Here is a 21,411-nt window from a genome sequence, read left to right as displayed (position 1 = left end):
AGATTCCGACCTTTCCTTCTCCACAACCCTTTCTTTCCATTTCACCCTTTCTGGCAAGCCCAAGGCAGTACCAAGGATGCTGGGTACCTTTTATTTAATCTGAATGTTTCCCTGTTTTAGTGGAAGAGCTTGTATTTTGGACAGAGAGGTAGATGCTGGGGGTGTACACACCGTAAACTCTTGACTTTCTGTATTAATATGAATAGGAATTTTCTGCTCTTGTTTTGTAATCATGGTTTTATCGGTTCTTTGAGAATTTCATACCATGTATTTTGATCATATTCACACACACACACACATACACACACACACACACACTATATATATATATATATATATATATATATATATATATATATATATATATATACATAATTCCTCCCAGTTCCATCCTCGCCTCCCTACCCACTCAACTTTGAGTTTTCTCCCTCTATAAACCCACTGTGTAAATACAAACCCAATCTGTATTCCCAACTACTCTCAGGACTGGAGGATTCTTCTCTCATATTTTATACATGAGGAAACAGAGGCATGGGACATTCTCTGACTCAGTACAAGTCAGCAAATGATGAGGTTCAGACTTCAGAAGCCAGGCAGCCTGACTCTGAGGTCTTTAGCATTAATGTCTATCATCATCAAATGAGTGAGTATTGGGCCAATTGGTTCAGTCATTCTTCCCCAGCCGCCAGCCCTGCTCCAGGTCCTGGAGGCCCAGCTGGAGGTGGTGGCCACAGCTCTCCCTGTGCTTGTACGCAAGCCCATGGTCGTGGACACAGAGTTGAATGGATGGCTCTTTGGGGAGGAAGCCGCTGTTGGAACACACAGCAGTGTCCATGAGGACCCACTGACTCTCCAGTCTGAGTGTCGAAGTGGGCCCCTCAGTTAGTCCCCAGAGTCAGAGTCCAGACCCCCAGGAGACAGCCACAGGGAAGCCCAAAGCGCAAGAATGGCCTGCTTGTGGAGATCTGCAGCCCAGCCAGACTTTCCCTCCTGCCTTTGAAGATAGATGTTACAAGCAAGACTGGAGAAAGCGCTGGCCAGAAGACCCTTCTCTGTAAGAAAGGACACTGGAGGTCACAGTGCCTTTTCTCTGTGTAACCTTAGAGGGTAGAGACCGGGAGTGGTGAGCCTTTGACTGACTTCATAAGCCTGCGAGAAGGGTGCCATCAAACAGAACTGTGGACACAACTTCTGAGCCCTCAGCGCCACTCCCTAAACTCTAAGCCAAAAGGTCTCAGCCTCTGTCAGACTCAAGGGCCATGAGCCCCCCAAAGGGCAAGCACCCATGGCACGGAGCCCTTTAGTCAGCAGGGACGCTCAGGAAGACACAGGCTTTTCCCACTGTCATTTAGGGAACAGCTGGGCACAGCTGCATCCAAGTACACTGCTCCAGCCCTGCCTGGAACACAGGGTCAGACTCCATTCCCTTCATGGGCCCCACTCCAGCAAGCCAGGCCAGGGGACGGCGTGTCCCCAGGCTTGCCTGGCTCTGTCCCAGCTTCACAAAGCAGTCCCCAGCCTCTGGCGGGAGGACAGTTCCAGACCAGCCAGAGGAACGTGCATGCTTTTCTCTGAGGTCTTCCCAAACTGGATCTGACTGTGAAGCGGGGTCAGGGTGCTGGCATCACCCCAAAGGGGCTGGGGAGGAGCTGGGAAGGGCTTGGAAGGAGCTAGAAGCCTCGCTGTGGGAACTTAAGGAAGTGGTCAAGCTGTCCTTGAGTCCTGAACACGCTCTACAATGACTTTCTTCAGTACACGAACCAGGGCTGAGGAAGCGGTCCTCCCCCTCACACCACCAGGACACTGTCCACTCCTGAGCCCTGCAGCACTCTGCCGGCTCCCTCCAGCCTGGACGACCTCTAGAGGCAGCATCCTCATTGGTTCCTGTTGCTGAGTCAAACACCAAGACCAAAAGCAACCAGGGGAGAAGAGTTTGCTTGACTTAGAGGTTACAGCGCTGACACTGAAATCCCAGGCCGGAGCTGAAGTAGAGACCACACAGTGCTGTTCATTGTTCTGCTCCCCATGCCTCAGTGACCTTCCTTACTGCCCAGGCCCAGGCCACACAGCCGGCCCCTCCTATGTCTATTGACAATTAAGAAGGGGCTGGAGAGATGGCCCAGCGGTGAGTTCAAATCCCAGCAACCACATGGTGGCTCACAACCATCCGAAACGAGATCTGACGCCCTCTTGTGGAGTGTCTGAAGACAGCTACTGTGTACTTACATACAATAAATAAATCTTAAAACAAAAAACAAAGAACAGACTGTTAAGAAAACGCCCGTGGACATGCCCACAGGCCAGTCTGGTGGGGACATTCTTCAGTTGAGGTCCTCCTTTTCCCTGGTCTGACTAGGTTTGTTTCACAAAAATTAAACAGGACAGGCTCTGTCATTCAGATCTCAAGGTCAACCATCCACTCAGACATCATGTACTCCCAACTGTGTGTGTGTGTGTGTGGTGTGTGTGTGTGTGGTGTGTGTGTGTCTGTGTGTGTATGTGTGTGTGTTCTGTGTGTGCATATGTGTGTATGTATGTGTATGTATGTGTGTGTGTTCTGTGTGTACATATGTGTGTATGTATGTGTGTGTATGTGTGTGTGTGTTTGTGTGTGTGTTCTGTGTGTGTATGTATGTATATGTGTGTGTATGTGTGTATATGTGTGTGTTTGTGTGTGTTCTGTGTGTGCGTATGTGTGTGTATGTGTGTGTGTATGTGTGTGTGTATGTGTGTGTGTTCTGTGTGTGCATATGTGTGTGTATGTGTGTGTATGTATGTGTGTGTATGTGTGTGTTCTGTGTGTGCCTATGTGTGTGTATGTGTGTATGTGTGTGTATGTGTGTGTATGTGTGTGTATGTGTGTGTGTTCTGTGTGTGTATGTATGTATATGTATGTGTATGTGTGTATATGTGTGTGTTTGTGTGTGTTCTGTGTGTGTGTATGTGTGTGTATGTGTGTATGTGTGTGTGTATGTGTGTGTATGTGTGTGTGTTCTGTGTGTGCATATGTGTGTGTATGTGTGTGTATGTATGTGTGTGTATGTGTGTGTGTTCTGTGTGTGCCTATGTGTGTGTATGTGTGTGTGTATGTGTGTGTATGTGTGTGTATGTGTGTGTGTTCTGTGTGTGCATATGTGTGTGCGAACACTATGATTCCTTCCTGGTCACGTGCTCCCAGCTTGCCTTGGGCGCACCTTGCCCTATGTGGCCACTCATCTCAGGAGATGTCTCTGCCTGGCAGAACCCTAAAAGCCAGTACTCGGTATCACAGCCTCCATTTCCCCTCCCGCTCCTCAGCCCGGACCTCATAGTTCTCAGAAGATGACGGCTCAACAACATCCAGGCCTCTGTTGTTTGTACTTTTATTTATTTTGTGTCTTTGCCTGTATGGAAAGACCAGCAATTGGCCCTGGGAGTCTTCCTTTATGGCCGGGTTCCTTATTTAATTCTTAAACATGGCTCCTTTCTGGACCTAGGGCTCGCTGCTTTGGCTGCACTGGCTTGCCAGCACGCCCCCAGGGTCTGCTTCTCTGTGTCCTGCAGAAACAGGTTACCCTTGGACCCAGCTTTTACATGGGTGATGGGTTCCAAACCCAGATCTTCAAGCTTGTGCAGCAAGCCCTGTCTCCGCTGAGCCATATTGGCAACCATCATCCAGGCTGTACCATTACTTTGAATTTTGATTCCAACTCATAAGCAACAGAGGCCAGTGGTGACTCTGTGTGAGCTCAGGAACTTGCTCAGTCAGCCACGTGTGGAAGAGACCGATGAACAAAAGACCACTGCAGCAGCCTGCTGACCCTCATGCCTGGTTCTTTGGCCAGGAAACAGCCCATCTAACTTCTGAGTCGGCCCTTCCTGGTGGGTTGGGCTGCCACCTGATTCCACAGCAGAAGTTCTAAAGGGCAGGGGAGTTGGGTACTGTGACAAGGTCAATGAAAAGTGACTAGAGCCTTGACAGCAGGATCTAATGTCCTTTGTCCTGACCACCATAGCCGTCCAAGGCCACATCAGTGTCCTGTTCCTGCATGATCCCTAAACACACGGTGTTCCTATAGCACGATCTCCCATGAGTACCTACCCAAGACCAGCTACACAGATTTGCTTCACATCTGTCCCCTCCCAGACCACCCAATTAGCAAGACAGACAGACAGGAGTTCCCAGGATAGTCTGCCTTGCAGGGATCCATGCCCTGTACCGCAGCCAGTCACCACCACCGCACCCCAGGAATCCTTCCCGGAGGCCTGGCTGCTGCTTGCCAACCAGAGCCTGGAGGAGTCAAGGGTTTCAGCTCCCGCTGGGGGGAAGGCCGAGTCAGCTGCAGCTGGGCTTCCCAGAGGCCAGGAGCTGGTTCCAGGTCGTCAAGGCTGCACCAGGCCGGCCAGCTTTGGGGGTGAAGTGAAGGAGGAGAACTCCTGCAGATGCCAGTCGTGAGCACCAAACAGAGCACATCACATAGATTAGATGGAGCACTGGATCCTGGAGCAAAGGGCACTATATATCCAAGAGAGCACCTTCTGCACTCCCAACGGGCCTGCAAGGTTTAATATAGATAAGCTGTCTAGATCTAAACAGGAGGAATGAGAGTCTGGCTGGGAGGAGCAGCACCTATAGTACCTATAGCACTAACTAGAGAGAAGAGGGTAGAAAGAGAGAGGAGCAGAGGTGCCTGGCCACTCCACTCCTGCTAGGATGCTCAGTGCTGCTCCGTCTGGGAGCACCAGTATCTCAGTGGCTCTGCGATCTGCCGGCACAGAGGCGCCCCCTGCTGGCCACAGCTCCTATGTAGGGCCCCTGCATTGCACAAGTCATAGGAATGCAGGTCCCAGTTCTGAATACACATGCATGCAAGACATCAGCCCCTGCACACTAGGATCTCCTTCATGGGAAAGGTCCTTCCTTTGTACTGTCAAGTACAAAGTAGTGACTTTTGTTTTGGTTTTATTTTTTTGGTTTTTTTTCGAGACAGGGTTTCTCTGTGTAGCCCTGGCTGTCCTGGAACTCACTCAGTCTGTAGACCAGACTGGCCTCAAACTCAGAAATCCGCCTGCCTCTGCCTCCCAAGTGCTGGGATTAAAGACGTGTGCCACCACCGCCCAGCCAAAGTAGTGACTTTTGTTTTACTCTATAGCTAGATGAAGGGGACTCAAACAAACAAACAAAAACAAAAAACAAACAACAACAACAACAAAACAGAGAAACCTTGGGGCTGGAGAGATGGCTCAGTGGTTAAGAGCACTGACTGCTCTTCCAGAGGTCCTGAGTTCAGTTCCCAGCAACCACATGGTGGCTCACAACCATCTGTAATGGTATCAAATGTGGTCTTCTGGTGTGCCTGAGGACAGCTACAGAACTCATATACATAAATAAATAAATCTTTAAAAAACAAAACAGAGAAAACCAAGACAGCATCTCCATGGGGGAATGTCCATGGCCTGCTGCGTCAGCGTGGCCGGTCCATCTTTAATGCTTGCATAGTGTGGCCACAGCACCACTCACACAGCACCCTAGGAAACTGACTGTGTGTGCAGGCTGTTGGCCTGGTGGATGACGACCTAGATTATGTCTCACCATGGAGGCGGGAGCCGTGGCTCTCTAGCCCCCCTTCAACACTGCTTATGGTGAGGTTGGAAAGAGGAGACAGAAAGCAAGGAAATCGATGGAAAGGGGCGCCAGGGTCGAGTGCACCCATGAGACCAAATGCAAAGAAATGCTCAGCTGTGTGTATACCATAATCTAGGCTACCTAGAACCTGGGCCAGCCTGGCGATGCCAGCCAGTGATGCTAAAAACTCTGTCCAGTGCAAACTCCAGAGATTCTACTACCCCAGCGTGTCAGGTCACAAAACAGTTCCCAGCCTCCCAGAGCCTGGGTTCTGAGGGTTAAGGATGCTCGATGGTGGGTCCCCCGTGGAACTATGGGAGCTCCATAGGGCAGCCCCCACGCCCTGCTAGCCGGCTAGGATGTGCTGTTCTTTTAGACCATGAGAATCACTCCCACCACCACCTCCAGCCCCACAGCCTCCAGCGGTGTAGGTAGACAGTGGAATCCAGCACTGAGGGCGTTCCGAAGGCTATGTCTGTTTCTCATCTCAGTTGCTGGTGAGAGGAAAGCTGTCGGGGCAGATCCTGCCTGGATCCAGGGTCAGAAAAAAAGGCCTCCGACACATCCTAGCTGGGCTCTGGCACTTCCCAGCACCTATCCAGTTTATCCTCAGTAAGGTCAATTGTACCCATAGGCAAAAGCAGAGCCTTCGCTCCCAGAGCAAACCCTGACCTCCCTTGCTAAACAGTTTCCAGGACTGCGGCCAAATCCTGGGCACCCCAGGGTCCTTTGCTACAGGTGGGAGGCAATGTCCCTGTTGGTACAGGGTAAAGGACAATGGGGGCGGAAGGTCACATCACAGTCATAAACAGACAGACCTCAACTGTCTCTTCCCCTCCCGGGGAGCGTCCACCTCTGCTCCCCTGAGGTGCCCTCAGGCCTCTTGGCAGAACTTTTTTTGGCATAATCTAAACTGTCAGCAAAACAAGATGAAAATTTAGTAATTGCTTTTGGCTAGGAGTCCACAGGCCAGCTCCAGCCAAAAATAACTCAAAGGAAGTGTCCCAGGCCACCTGCGGCCCCAGGGGTTCCAACTGGGCTCAGTCTGAACAAGAAGCAGGTGGGGTCTTGGGCTGACCCTGACATTGGCTAGTCAGGACAGCAGGAGACTGGTGAGGGACAGGGCAGAGCAATGGGACAGTCGCTTAGCCCATTTCTGGCCAGAAATATCCAGCCAAAAAAAAAAAAAAAACCCACACACAATGTCATTGTTGAGCAAGAAAAGCATCTGCATCTGTTTTGCTACTTAGTGGCCACCTGGAGTTGGCAGCGCCCTGGGCAGGGTGTTAACTAGGGCTACAAGGAGGTAGGTGTCAGGCAGGCAGGACAGGTAGATTTGTCAGCTTTGCATCTTTTGGGACTCAGCAGGCTTAGCCATGTCTGAGAGGAAACAGAGGTTGTAGGGGGAAAGCCACACTGTGAGGGCTCAGGTCTAGGTTGCCAGGCAGGGACAAACAGGAGCTGTCCTTAGGGCCCCAGGTACAGAAATGGATGGGGCAGCAGAGGGGTCAACACTGCTTCCCCGGTCCCTCTTCCTGCCCCTAAGTAAGATGTCCCTAACACCTATGGATGGGCTGGAGTCCTATAAATGTGTCAGGAATGGAAGGGACACACAGGAAAACAGAGAGGTCTCCCAGGGCATGGCTCCCAAGGAAGTCTCTGCCTTTCAAGGATGAACAGTCGCCCAGGCCTGGACACCTGCCTCTGCGCAGTTGCCCAGCCATCGTCTGTGTGCTGATGCCTCTTCTTCCCCAGCTATCACCCCACCCCCCTTGCTCCCCATAGCCAGTGATGTAACTCCGTCACTATGAGTTGACCTTACAGAACCTCACAGGAAGCTAGAAAGAAGATGAGGTTCAGTCAGGGCTTTCGATGGTGCTTGGTAGCATGTTTGTGGATGGCCTGGAACTGCTCATCACTGCCACGGGATGGTCTCGGCCTCCTGCCCTGGGCTGCCCTCCCCTCCTCGTCCCTGTCTTTCTCCTCTCAGGGGACCGCTGGCTCATCTAAGGCAGGCAGGCAGGCAGTAGCACCGTCCCACTGTCCTGAGAGCCACCTCTGCCTGCCTCTGAGGACAGCAGCACTAAGCCTCTCCCTTCCCTCAGGATACACAGGCGATGCAGGGAGGGCTACCTGACTCTGGAGCATACCACACGCCCCTTACAGTGTTTAAACCCTTTATCCCAAGTGAGGAGAAGGTCACCAGCCCCAGTTTATCAGATAGAAAGCCCAGGATTTTTCTAGAGCCTAGAGACAACCCTGCCCAAGAGCCTGCGTCTACTTCATAAGTGGAAAAGGCCACAGCAGTGTTGAGTGCCCACTTGCCTCCAGCCACTCCTGTCCCAAGGAGGTACTGGTCTCGCCCCTGTGAAGCCCCTGAACTCTCCCTGTGTCTGACCCATCCGGTAGTTGTACTGGAGCTCTGAGGATACCCCTCCTCAACCCCATCCCTCATCCCACCCCTCACCCCTGCTGCTGCCACTGTACAAACACCACATGGAAAATGCATACACATGTATAATTATCCGCATGCACGCATAATGTATATACACAGATGTATATAGACAAACCGTCATATCCACATGTGTATCCATACACTGTCTCTGTACAAGCCTCTGGAAGAAACCTCCAACCAGCCCTACTCCTGGATTCTCTGACACACCTGGTAAAGTCCCCAAGTCCATCCTGTCACCCTTTGAAACAGCCAACTCACCCAAAGCACATATTTTCCTAACCTCAGGCATCTGGCTGCCTGGTGCTCCCTGGAAGAGCCGGAGGTAGGAGACAGGCAGGAAAAAACCTGAGGCAGAACCACAATGTTTATACAATGGGCCACTGAATTCTACAAAACAATATTTTCCTTGCAGATGCAATTTCCTCCTGGCCTGCACTCTCCCCGGGTCCTTGCGATGGTGGGCATGTGAGAATCCAGGGGCGGGGCCAGATGGAGTGAGCTGGAGACGTACATGGACACCACAGGGCATTTCATGCGTCCTGTTTAGCAATGCATGTGCTTCCGCTGGCCTGCATGGATAGCGGTTGGCACTGGAACTGTGGGTAGAGCCTGGATTCAGGTAAGCAAGCCTGGAAGAGCTCTGGTCCACGGCCCAGCTCTCCTGAGCTCCTCGAAGCCTGCAGTCTTCATGATTTCCAGGGTGCTGCTGCCACAAATGCCTGACATCTGCAGCGGTGACCTCAGCCATCGGGAGAAAGGACACTGATGTTCTAGCTTTGCATCTGGTCAGCTCCACCAGGGTGGGGAGGTGTCGGAAGGGATGAGGGGCTTGGGATCACACCTGACAGAAAGTGACAACTTGTGCTAAGTTCCAAAGAGATCAGAGTTGTTATCTAAGCAGCTGCACCCAAGGGGACACGAGTAGAAACCCAGAGACCAGGAGGGGCAGGTGTCTGCATTCAGCTTCTCCCCTCCAGCAGGAACAGGGGAGGAGAAGGACAGATGTGGCAGGAGCCATACTTGAGGCCCTGCTACTTCTCACGTGCGGAGCCTCACTGTGGAGGTCTACCCACGGCGGCCCGTGGAGAGACCCACTCCTCTCTTTGCTTGAGCACCCACCCCCAGCATGGCACCCCCTATCCAGAAGGGAAGGCAACATCCAACTCCTAGCCTTTGCCCTCCGTCTACCACCCAAAGTGCCTGTCACCGCTGCTTCAAGGACAACGCCTACACTCTTCCAAGACTCTCTGAGGCCACTTGAAGCCCTGTTCACTTCTCACGTTGCCTGGAAAGACAGGACCCAAGTGTTGGACTAGGACTGCTGTCATCCTGGAGCAGAGGGATTTGTCCCCAGTGGGGCACACAGTCCTGTGCTTTATATTCCCAGGAAGGAGCAGCCCCTTCTCCTGGGGCCCTGGCATGGACACAAAACAGTTCAGAAACCAGTGCTCCGACTCATCCTCACGCCTCCCTCCTGCCTCTAGGAATCCTCCCAAGACCCCGAGGTCCTGGAAGGAAAGCTAGCATCTGGAGAACATGAACACCCCACCATCTGAGGCAGCCCTCCTGGAGACACCCCAGAGCCTCCTGACAGCCTCTGGCCGCCAGCCAGGCCGTAGCAGCCCTGGGTTACCCAGTCCAGTCTCTGAACGCTTCAGTAAACCCTTCCCCCAGGCCTGGCAGAGCAGTGACCCTGTGGGATGTAGATAACTACAGGGTTCTTTAGATAGGTTTGTACCACGGCCTTGTCCTTCCAGACCCAACAAGCAGATCCCTACCTGAAAATCAGTCATGCCTGAGAGGAAAGTCTCCTGGGACTCAGGCTGCTGAAGGCAGGAAGGCACCGTGTCCTGAGAAGGGAACTACACGTAATCCTCTCTTAAAACAGGAGAGCTGCCTCCTCTCTAATGGCTTTTAGATCAAAGACAGAGATGGGGAACAGACAACAGCACCAAATGCCAAAACCATTTTCAGTGGGCAATAGGATCCATGATCATCCAAAAATCTCAAAATTTCACATCTCAGGGGGAAAAAAAAAAAAAGCAAACACTTCCAAGGGAGCCTCTATGCCAGTGCAATTCTATCTCTGACCACCAGGGGGCAGATGATACCAGTGTATCCTTTGGAGGCAGCTCCTTTGCCCCTTTGCCGTGAATCTTTTGGGTGAGTGCTCAGAGGCCAGTGTGCTGAGGGAGCATAGATCAGAGTGACCACAGAAGGCCACTCACTGGGCACCTTCCTCAAAATTCCAAGAAACAGGCACTGCCAGCCCACCTTGAAAACTGGGAAAACTGAGGCCCAGAATACAAAGATTGACCACACAGTTACTCCCACTCATTGGTACAAAGGCCTGGAGTCATTCAGCTTTATAGGAAGCCCCCAGCATGGCTTTCCAAAAATTGGGAACACAGCTAAAGCTAGTTATCAATGGGAGCAGACCAGATGAATGAACATGGGCTGCCCACACTTGGGGGTCCAGGCCGTAGCCTCCCACGGGGTCCTCCTTCGACGGTCTCACACAGCATTGAATGCCATTGACCCAGAGTGGAGCTAGAAGCCCAGCCGTGCTGCTGCCCTCTGCTCAGAGTGGCAGGAGGCTTGGCAGGGGGGCTATGCTAGCCAGAATGACATCAGGAGGAACAATAAGATGAGGACTGCAGCCAGGGTGACAGAGGGCACCAAGTCTGAATCCTCTGCACCATGTATGTCATCGCCAGGAGCATCTCCAGGGGCATCGGGAGCCCCGGACAACTGGGTGTCAGAGACCTTCTCCTCTGGGGGTCCAGGACGGCTCATCTGTGGGAAGGAGGAAGGGTGAGGGACGAGGCCTCGTCTGCATCTGCCCACTCACCTGCATCTGCCCACTCACCTGCATCTGCCCACTCACCACTAGCTCTCTGGAATAGACCAGAGTGGCTGCAAGTACCCACCGCGGCCCTGGACAGTTTTCACCACTGTAAAGAGGGCTGTGGGTGGCCCCTGGGGCGGGGCGGGGGTCCTCTGGGAGGGCAAGCCTCCTTCCCACCACCGCTGGCTTCACTTCCTATCTCCTTACCTCCCCTTGAGATGCTGGAGACCTTAGCCCCAGTGTCACAGTCCTGGAATGCCACTCTGCCAGTTCCCCGGGCACTTCGAGGTGGTTAGGCTGGTCTGGAAGGCCCTTGGTGAAGCCTGGGAAGGAGATACACCCCATCCTACCAGCTGCCCTCCACGCACGGGTGACATGGATCCCAAGTCACAGCCTTAGAGAGACCAGAGGCTCCTGGGAGACTTCGGCTACAGTAGGCAGATTCCAGACTAGCAGTCTTAAGAGCCCCTCCTTTGGGGCAGGGGAGAGCCCCACGGGGAAGCACTACTGAGATCTAGTGTCCTGGGGTGGTCAGTGCAGGAGGCAGGAGGAGGGAGGAGGGGCTGTTTCCACTCGGAGATCTACCCTAGGCTGCAAGCCCAAGCCCCTCCCACCACCGTTGTGGTGGGCTCTGTGTGGCGTCTACCTTTTAGGCCTGCAACCCCTAGAGCAGTTACCTTCCAGCCATGGGGGTCTCACATCCTGGGAGCTCGTCCCTCTACCACCTCCTCTGAATAAATCCAGTTGAAGCCTTTGTTGAGTAGTGCCCACCTCTGGGGAGGGGCGTGGCTGGGGAGGAGCTAGGTAGAGCTGGGCTATAGGAAACCAGGGACTCCTCCAAATGCTGCGCCTCCACCCTTGTGGGTGTGTCCAGAGAGCAGGGCAGCTAGTGTCTCAGGGAAGAACTGGGGCCCCTCCCAGGCCAGCCTTCACCCGCTGTTGCTGTCGGGAACACAGAGTCTCACACCGGGGAGTGGCGGCTTTGGGAAGAGAGGGAGACTGAGTTCAGTTCAGCAAGGGGCTTCCAGATGCTGTGGTGCCCAGTGCTGTACAGAACACAGGGTAAGCAGAGGGGAAACCTTCACAGCTAACCAAAGGCTAGGTCCCCGGACAACTGACCGAGTCAGACACAAGCGAGAGAGAGAATGCCTCAAGCCCGAGCAAGGCGGGAAGAACAACCGTAAAGATCCTCGCAGAGGTCAATAACCTTGGAGATAGATGGACAGCAAATTGTTCACTTAAAAAAAAATGAAGTGTTGGGCTGGAGAGATGGCTCAGCGGTTAAGAGCACTGACCTTCCATAGGTCCTGAGTTCAATTCCCAGCAACCACCGGGTGGCTCACAACCATCTGTAATGGGATCTGATGCCCTCTTCTGGTATGACTGAAGACAACTACAGTGTACTCATATACATAAAATAAATAAATCTTAAGAAAGAAAGAAAGAAAGAAAGAAAGAAAGAAAGAAAGAAGAAAGAAAGAAAGAAAGAAAGAAAGAAAGAAAGAAAGAAAGAAAAGAAAAGAAAGAAAGAAAGAAAGAAAAGAAAAGAAAAGAAAGAAAGGAAGGAAGGAAGGAAGGAAGGAAGGAAGGAAGGAAGGAAGGAAGGAAGAAGTGGTGATGGTAGGGCGGGGGCGGTGGGGTGGCAGCAGAGAGGGCACACACCAAAAATCCCAGCAGAGGCTAGTTTGGGCTACAGAGTGAGTTCCAGGACAGCCAAAGCTACACAGAGAAACCGTGTCTCGAAGAAGAAGAAGAAGAAGAAGAAGAAGAAGAAGAAGAAGAAGAAGAAGAAGAAGAAGAAGAAGAAGAAGAAAGAAAGAAAGAAAGAAAGAAAGAAAGAAAGAAAGAAAGAACAAGAACAAGAACAAGAACAAGAACAAGAACAAGAACAAGAAAGAAACCCACAAACAGATGAGCAAAACTTGTTGAAGCCACACAAATGCCCAGAACACAAGACCATTAGCAACTCAGGGTTCATTACTCATGGGGGCGTCAGGGTCTGGGCCCCTCACCGCCTTACTGTTAGTTTCAATCCAGAAACACCTGTCCACTAAAGGCACCACTACCCCACAAGCAAAAGGGACAAACCGCAGAACCACAGCACAGAAGCGAGCACTTTCCCCTTCCTGGCCCCGCCCACACGAAGCTGAATCAACCGCCGGGAGCAGCTGCAAGGCTGGGAAGCTTGCCCAATCGGAATCACAGCACACAACCTAGGGGAGGGGCAGTGGGAAAGAGGGCGCCACCTCCCAAGACAGCCTTCTGGGAAGCAGTAATTGATGTCTTGACTGGAGGCCTCTCCAAGCTGTCAAAACTCATGAGTAGACACAAACACCGAACATGTACTCTTTTTTGTTGTCTATAAATTACACCTTAATACAGTTGGGTTTGATTTGAGACAGGGTCTTTCTTACTATGTAGCCCCAGCTAGCCCAGAACTCTCTTACGTAGACCAGACTAGCCTTAAAGTCAAAATATCTGCCTGCTTCTGCCTCCCAGGTGCTGAGATTAAAACTATGAACACCACACCTTACCCACCCTTATATTTTAGACAGTTAAGAATGTTATTTCTTGGGGCTCAGTGGTTAAGAGCACTGTCAGCTCTTTCAGAGGTCCTGAATTTGATTCCCAGCAACCATATGGTGGCGCACCTGTAATGGGATCTTCTGCCATGCAGCCATGTAGATAGGGCACTTGTGTATAAAATAAAAGTTAAATAAAATCTTTCTGTTGTTGTTGTTGTTAACATATGAAGCTGTTTAATTAGGTTGTTAGTAATTTAGAACACTAGTTTGCGAGGCCACATCCTGTTTTTCAGGGAGAACTGAGATGGCAGGCAGCCCTGGAGCTGAGAAACGGCTTTAATCTTTGGCAAAATCGAGTCCACAGTTTTCTGACCAGCCTTCCGCTGCTCTGTAATCGCATATTTCTCCTTCTCTGGGTCAAAGGTCTCTCCCTCCTGATGCCTGGGTTTGCGTAGCTGCTGCTTCTGAAGTCAGCATCAGTCAGGTGTTTGGGGATTTTAACCTCCCTGACATCAACTTTTGTAGAGGTGGCAATGACACACTCCTGGTGTGTTCTGCACAGAGGAACTCTGTTGGTGGCAAGAGATCCAGTCACGAACAGCAAGCCAGAGCCCAGCTGCTTCAGGAGAGCCACTCTCTTGCCCCTGTAGCGCCCAGGAGGATGATCAGGACAGTCCCAGGGTGATGCTGGAGCGCAGTCTTCTCACGCGCTGGCTGAAGGGCTTTTTGCCAGGGCTCAGAGCTTCTGGAGCACATCTTCGATAAAATAATACCTAGGCATTTTTTGAAGCCTCACCACCGGGGTGCCACCGTTCTTGTCCCAACCAACTGTTTTTGTGACAGTAGCACGGACCTTCTCCTTTTTCTTCTTCGTTTTAACCTTGGTCTTGGCAGTTAAGCATTTCCTCTTATACAAGGCCTTTCTGGAATACATACAGATCGGGAGCACCTGCCAATTCCTCTAACCAGGACAGGGTTTGGGCTGCAATGAGGCTTCTCCTTCCTGGGCTTTTTAACCTTAGGGTGACCATTTTTGCCTGCACCAGCAGCCTGGAGACCAGAGGCAGCAGCATCACCGCCAGCCCTCTTGGCTGTAGGTTTCTTCTCCTTTGTCTCAGGCCTCTCTGCCTTTTCACCCGCCATATTGCAAGATGGGAAAGAGAACTAAGGCGGCGATTTCTGGTCTATAAGTAATGACCATAAATAAAATCTTAAAAAAAAAAAAATGTTATTTCTCTAACCAGGGACAAAGTAAAAATCATAAACCATTCCTTTTTCTTTTTTTTTTACTAGATCTAGTACTTTTGGTGAATAAATAATAAATAAATAAATTATGTAATCAAATCGATTAAAAGGCAAGGAACAGGAAGAAGGGACGCAGGACAGGACGATGGCTCAGTGGGCTCAGATACCTGTGGCCAGGCTTGATGGCCTGACCTCAGTCCTGAGGACCCACACAGTGAAGAGAGAGAACTGAGTTCCACAAGTTGTCCTCTGACCTCTACTCTCTGCTACACACACAAACACTAAATAAATATAATAATAAATAAACAAACAAACAAATTTATAGACCAGCCTTGCTTAACCAGAAGGAAATGGTTTTCCCATAGGGGGACACAGAGCCCTGCTTCCTTACCCAGCCCCCTTTCACACAGTACTGTCAGTTTTAAGGAGCACAATCAAGATACTTCTCCATTCTTAAAACTCAGAGTTTGTCAGGGAAACAGGAGGTGGAGTCCAAGCTGACTTCAGGGAACCAGCCTCAATGACCATGCCTGCTAATATCTGGCTTTCAATAGCTGCCTAAGAGTCCCTCTCAAGAGGTAGGCATTAAAATCACTTAGGTGACCAGTACTGAGTTAGTTGATCTGGCTACTTCAGGCTGAAACAAGGTAGAAGCATTTATGTCTTCAGTCTTGCTGGACTTCAGACCTTGGAAGAAGATCAGGGGCCCAGACAGATGGATTTAGGTTCTCATATGACCCCCTGAGGGTAGATCAACTGAACAGAAAGAGATAGTGAAGGTGGCAGCCAATCAAACAGCTTCAGAGACTAACAGGATCAGACAATATTACAATAGACAGAACCTGGTTCCAGAGAACTAGGGTCTTCAAGAGTCACAAAGATGGTATCCAATGCCCACAGATTTACCAATAGGCTGAGCGTCCTGTGAAATAAAGAAGGGCCACAACAGCGTTGATGAGATCTCAGGAGGGGAAATCCAGGGATGATTTTAAAGGCCAGTGTTGGCAGAGTGAGTACCAGTTAAAAGCCCGTAACAAAGGAACTTACTGATCTGGAGGTAAAGTGCTCCTCAGAATCCAGGCCAGGCAAATGCATCTGAAACCTTCACATCTACTCACAGCTGGCTGGCTGTGACCATGCCACCTACCGTATTAGCAGCCCATAACCAGGATGTATTAAGAAGGCCTTGTTTACAGAAAGGCAGATGTCTGTCACTGGAGTGCCATGCTGGTGGCCATCTCCAAAAGTCAAAGGCCAGTGTCCTGAGTACAAGGTAAGAACTGACCAGAGAGGGTACTATCAAGGAGAGATCTTTAAAGTTTACCCAAGAGCTAAAAAGATTGCTTGATGGTTAAGAGCACTGACTGCTCTTCTAGAGAGCCCTGGTTCCGTTCCCAGCACTCAAACAACAACTTAAAAGCATCTGTATCTCCAGCTTGGGGAAACTGAGGTCATTTCCTGGTCTCCTAGGGCACCAGGCATGCATATGGTGGTGCATAGACATGGATGCAAGAAAACACACACACACACACACACACACACACAGTAGATTTAAATAAGTCAGCTGGGGGCTGGTCAGATGGCCCAGAGGTTAAGAGCACTGGCTGCTCTTCTGTAGGTCCTAAATTCAATTCCCAGTAACATCATGGTGGCTCGTGACCATTTATAATGAGATCTGGTGCCCTCTTCTGGCCTGCATTCAGAACACTGTATACATAATAAATAATTATTTAAATAAATAAATTTACCCAAAACAAACATGGTGCCTGGCCTGTAATCTCAGCACATGGAAAGGGAGCATCCTAGTCAGGGTTTCTGTTGCTATGGTAAAACACCATGACCAGAAGCACCTTGGAGATGAAAGAAAGGGCTTATTTGGCTTACATTTTTAAATCACTGTTCATCATTGAAGGAAGTCAGGACAGGAACTCAAGCAGGTCAGGAACCTACAGGCAGGGACCTCAGAGAGTCAGGGACCTCAGAGATGCAGGGACCTCAGAGATGCAGGGACCTAGCTGATGCAGGGACCACAGAGAACTGTTGTTTACTGGCTTGTCCCTCAAGACTTGCTCAGCTATGTTCTTACATCACGCAGGACCGCCCACCTGTTCAGAGGTAGCACCGCCCACAATGGCTGGGTCCTCCCCCATCAGTCACTAGTTGAGAAAATGCCTTCTGGCTGAATCTTTTCAAGGCACTTACTTGGTTGAGGCTCGCCTCACTAACGACTGTAGGCAGGAGTGGTTATCGGCCATGATTGACCTTGACAAGTCATGACTGACCCTGACAACGTAGTAACTTTGAGCCCAGCCTGAGCTACAGAAGGCGCAAAAAACAAAAACAAAAACAAAACACCTGTATCAGAGGCCAACTGGAATCCAGGCAGGGGCAATGTTTGCACCCCGTCTAAGGAGCCTTTGATTTGGGAGAGTAGAAAGTGCCTATCCGATTCTGGGTACTGCCCCTTCCAGTGACTCGCGCGTCCCCTCGCAGGTCTAGCGTCTGTCTGCCAGCTCGTGCTCTCATGAGGAGCCGGCGATCTAATGCTGCCTGTTCTTGCTCCATCTTTCTCCGGGAACTCTGGCTTCCTCTGTTTTCTCTGTTCCTTCTGGAGACACAGACAACAGAAAACGTGTAACTGCGGGCTTTCCCACCCGCGCCCCAGTTCCCGAAATAATGACTCTGAGACTTACTTATATATGAATCAATGTCTAGGCCATGAGCTTGGGTTTGTTTCCTGACTAGCTTGTAACTTAACCCAATTACTCTATTCTGTGAGTGCCACATGGCTGGTCACCCCTTCTCAGTCTGCTGCTGTCTCCTAAGAGTTCTGGGTGAATCCTTCTGCATTTGACTCCTTCCCAGAGTTTCTCTCTACCTGAATTCCCACCTCCTATTTCTGGCCTCAGTTCATTGGCCAACCAGCTTTTATTGACAGGTGATACTTCCATACAGTACATAAGAGGTTCTCTCTACAAAAGCAGAATTTGTTTATGTGTATAGGCATCCTTGATATATATATATATATATATATATATATATATATATATATATATATAATTCATATATAATATAATTCGTTCATGTATATGTATAGATGTATGTATAGATATATAATTCATATATATAATATAATTCGTTCATGTATATGTATAGATGTATGTATAGATATATATCTATACATACATCATGGGGCTTGCTACCCTGGAATACATATCAAAGGAAAAAAGGAAATTTGTTGACCTCTGTCCCATGACAGTAGGAACTGCTAGAAAACATCATGAGAGTGCAGTCACACCCTTTGGAAGGGAAGGTCCTGGTCACGTTAGAATGGGTATAGCAGCAGCCAAGAGGAGACTGGAGCAGAGGAAGTAGCTGGCGGCGAGTCCCCCTGATCGGGAAGTAAGGGAGATCCCAGAGCCAGCAGAGGCGGAATGAAGGGAGTTGGAAGCAGAAAGCAGCAGGGCGAACCACGGCCTCGAGGGAAAGGAGTCCGTCCACACCTTGCCGTGGTAGATGGTCTGGTCTCAGCTGGTGGGAACAGAAGTATCACTAGGACTGGCTTTGGCTTGATTCCCAAGCCTTGTTTTCACAAACCACCAGGGGGGCAGAAGCCCATGGAAGAAAAGGCAAGAAGGGACAGTGTGCCCTTTTGTGACTTTGCTCTCACTTGGGACACAAGTGAAGAAAGCGGGGAGCAGTGCCCTTCTCTATGCTGGTAAGGCAGTCGCCAAGTCCTCAGAAATAAAGCTACTAAAACACCTAACCATGGCCTAGAGTCTTAGCTGTCTTACTGGTGAATCTACTCAATTAGAAAAGCAACTGGGGCCAGGGAGATGGCTCCGTGAGTAGAGACACTTGCTGGGAACCCTGAGGGGCTGAGTGTAATCCCTGGGACCTCTGTGGTAGAAAAAGAGAAGCCACTATCACAGTTGTCCACTGGCCTTCACGTATGCCCCACGCCCCACCACACGCATGCGTGCACACACTTGAGCAACAGATGTAACTTTTGTCATCTGAAAGGCCCTGAAGCCTGAAATCCACACATGGTAGAGGCAGCACAGGGCCTCCATTTTTTGTCCTGGGCTTCAGGGACCAACCCACAGTGCCACACCGGGGCAAGCTCCAGCTGCTCTGTCTGCTCCCCTCCCCTCCCCCAAATTTGAGCCAAGGTCATTCATGGTTCTGGGAATGGCAGATGGGGAAAGGAAAGGATCCCAGTGAACCAGGGATAGAAGAGCAGGTTAAACGCTTCACTCTCCTGCATCACATCCCACAGCCACGGGCCACGTGAGAGCATGGGAAAGAAAATGGTAAGACACAGGGAACTTACCAGCACAATATAGTGACCGCCTTTGTCCCGGGCTGGTGAGGCGGCTCAGTAGGTAGAGACGATTGCTACTAAACCAGTCAATCTGAGTTCAACTCCTGGGACCACTGGGTGGAAGGAGAGAGCTGATTACCTCCAACTGTTCTCTTATGCCTTCTCTCTCTGTGGCACACACACACACACACACACATGTGCATACACACACATACACACACACATGTGCATACACACACATACATATACACACACATACACATACATATGCACACACATACACACACACATATACACACACACATACACACACACATACACACACACATACACACATACACACATATACACACACACACATACACACATACACACACACATACACACACACATACACACATACACACATATACACACACACACATACACACATACATACATACACACATACACACATACACACATATACACACACACACATACACACATACACACATATACACACACACATACACACACATACACACACATACACACACATACACACACACATACACACACACATATACACACACATACACACACACATACACGCACATACACACATACACACACATACACACGCATACACACACATATACACATACACACACACATACACACACATACTACACACACACACACATGTGCACACACACACATATAAACAAACAAACAAACAAAATGTAGTAAAACATTTTTCCAAAGGTCCTTAAATAACCCCTGGCAGGCCACCAGGGAATATAATGAATTCCAGGTTACCCATAGCTAAACAGAGAGACCTTCCCCCTCTCCCCCCCCATTTTTATTTTTATTTATTTATTTTAATTTTTTTAATTTTTTGGTTTTTTGGATTTGGTTTTTTTTTGAGACAGGGTTTCTCTGTATAGCTCTAGCTGTCTTGGAACTCACTCTGTAGACCAGGCTGGCCTCGAACTCAGAAATCCACTTGCCTCTGCCTCCCAGAGTTCTGGGATTACAGGTGTGCACCACCACCGCCCTGCTCTCCCCCACCCCCCCAATTTAAAAAAAAATTAAGGATCAATTATGACATTTCCTTAAAAGCTGCACTGCCAGAATACAGGAAGTGGGATCCAGAACTGATTATGTGAGAGATGTCCTCAAAGGCCACCAAGTTTGCTACTGTCCGACTGCCTACTTAACAATCCCACGTACTTGGTGGTCTGAGGCAGGAGTATTGAAAGGCAGCCTGGACAACCTGGGGAAATTTACCTCAGAGTGAGACAGGGCTGGGATGTAGATCAGTTAATGTAGTGCCTGCCTGAGTCCAATCCCTAGCACAGAATGCAACGAGGCCTGCAGTCCCAATTGGAGGTGGAGGCAGGAGAATAGAATTAAAGAGGTTGGCTACCTAGCAAGTTTGATGCCAGCCTGGAATACATCAGATCCTGTCTCAAATGACAAAGGCATGGAGGGGGCCTGGAGAGATGGTTCAGCGGCTACGCGACCAGGTCCTATGTGCTCTCCCACAGGAGCCAAGCTTGGTGACCGTCACTGTTTGGTGACTGACCTGCCTGTAACTCCAGCTCCTACAAGTCCAACACTTCTAGCCTCAGAAGCAGACTCACAGACATAAAATTTAAAAATTACACATCTTAAGTTGTTCATGTGTACGGGTGTTTTGTCTGCACCACATAAGAGCTGAAGGCAGAAGGAAGCAATGGTCCTGGAGATGCAGGTTAAAGAGGGGGGTTGTGTGCCAACGTGTGGTGCTGGGCTCAAACCTGAGTCCTCTGCAAGGGCAGCAATGCTCTAAACTGCCAGGCTATCTCTCCACCAGCTTCCAGAATCTCACACACACACACACACACACACACACACACACACACACACACACACATACACACACACACACACACACACATACACACACACACACACACACACACATACACACACACACACGCGCGCGCGCGCGCACTTCAGCTTGGATGTGAAGTGGAACACCATGCACTGAAAGTTCACCTCCCCACTAAGAACAGACGGACAAGGCGGGCACAGGAAGGAAAGAAGTCCAGTCAGGTTGGGCTGTCGGAGATAGGTAGTTTTCTGGTCTCTACTGTCTTCTATAGAAGGGTTTCTACTGTGTAGTAAAGGGGAACTGAGACTTCTTCAACGCCCTTTACTGTTTTAATAGCCTGGTAACAAAGGGTCAGTTTATAAATGTGAACAGGAAGTGAGTCCACTCCTATGACTGAAAAAGTCCAAAGACACAGATAGCTATCTAGACTGTGACTTTTTTCCACCGCCTAGAATGGGCTTCCAGAGAAGTTTCTGTTTCGATTTTTGTTTGCTTTGTCATTTTATATCATTACTGGAATGATTTTGAACAGTGCAAGCTATTTGGGC

At 50.0% G+C, this 21,411-nt stretch overlaps 1 pseudogene; it reads right to left on the bottom strand.

The window, feature by feature from the left end:
* Positions 1 to 13,687: 13,687 nt before the first annotated feature.
* On the bottom strand, positions 13,688 to 14,576 carry LOC127684105 (60S ribosomal protein L6-like; annotated as a pseudogene).
* Between the last annotated feature and the right edge of the window lie 6,835 nt (positions 14,577 to 21,411).

The sequence above is a fragment of the Apodemus sylvaticus genome, chromosome 5 (assembly GCF_947179515.1).
Source record: "Apodemus sylvaticus chromosome 5, mApoSyl1.1, whole genome shotgun sequence".
Lineage (NCBI taxonomy): Eukaryota > Metazoa > Chordata > Mammalia > Rodentia > Muridae > Apodemus > Apodemus sylvaticus.
This window is presented reverse-complemented; position numbering and strand designations above follow the sequence as displayed.